Raw genomic sequence first — 1,365 nt, 5'->3', positions numbered from 1 at the left:
CCTCGAAAGGATGAAAGGCAAAGTCGACCTCGGCGGAATTTGAACTTAGAACGTAAAGACAGACGAAACACCTATTTCTTTACTACCCACAAGGGGCTAAACACACAGGGGACAAACAGGGACAGACAAACGGATTAAGTCGATTACATCGACCCCAGTGCGTAACTGTTACTTAATTTATCGACCCCAAAAGGATGAAAGACAAAGTCGACCTCGGCGTAATTTGAACTCAGAACGTAACTGCAGACGAAATACGGTTACACATTTCGCCTGGCGTGGTAACGGCTTTGCCAGCTCGCCGCCTTATAATGGGAGAATATTGGTAGAAAAAAGTACGAGAGGAGGCAAGCTAGAAAGCAAGAAGTTTAAGTTGGATAATCCTAAAAAGGATAAATGAAAATTTATAACAATTTGATAATGTCAGTGAAATGAATATATAAATAAAAATAAAAACAGCCAAGAGACAAAGAATGAGGAAGAGAGAAAAGAGACGATTGCATAGTTGGAAAGAGAGCAGATGAGAAGGGGAGGAAGAGATTAATAAAAGAGGAGAGAGTTAATTGTGAGTGAGTAACATATTGATTGAAACCAAAGATTTTGGAAAATGAATGTAAACACAAATGTATACGTAAATGTGAGTAGGTCATGACCTCACATATGATAGGTGCCCGAAGGTCATTTCTGTATGTTTCAAAAAGTCTAATTATAAACAGACTCGTCTTCTCTAGGTACAAAATTATAGATTCATACATACACATAACGACGTGCCGGCGTACACACACACACACTCACACAAACACGCACACACACACACATACAATACACTAAATAATACACAAACACTCACACACCCATACACACACACACACCACACACACACATATATATATATATATATATATACATATACATATATATATACATATATATATATATATATATATATATATATATATATATATATATATATATATATACATATATATATATATAAACATATATATTCATATATATTCATTAATTCTTTATATATTTACATACCCATGTATGCTCTCTGCTTAAGTAAGTACGGACATAGGCACACAGATTCACATATTGCAGTTTGTGTGTGTGTATAAACATGTATACATATATATACGTGTATATATATATGCATATATGTCTATGTGTGCGTGTGTCTTTGTGTCTGTCTTTGTCACCCTCTTCCGCTTTACAACTGGTGTTGATGTGTTTACATCCCCGTGATTTAGAGGTTCAGCAAAAAAAGACCGATATATTAATTGCCAGATTTAACAAAAAATAAGTAAGGGGATAGATTCATTGATTACTATATTATCATATTATAGAATTAATATATTATCAAAT

The sequence above is a fragment of the Octopus sinensis genome, linkage group LG10 (genome assembly GCF_006345805.1).
Source record: "Octopus sinensis linkage group LG10, ASM634580v1, whole genome shotgun sequence".
Classification (NCBI taxonomy): Eukaryota; Metazoa; Mollusca; class Cephalopoda; order Octopoda; family Octopodidae; genus Octopus; species Octopus sinensis.
Note: the sequence above shows the minus strand (reverse complement) of the source record.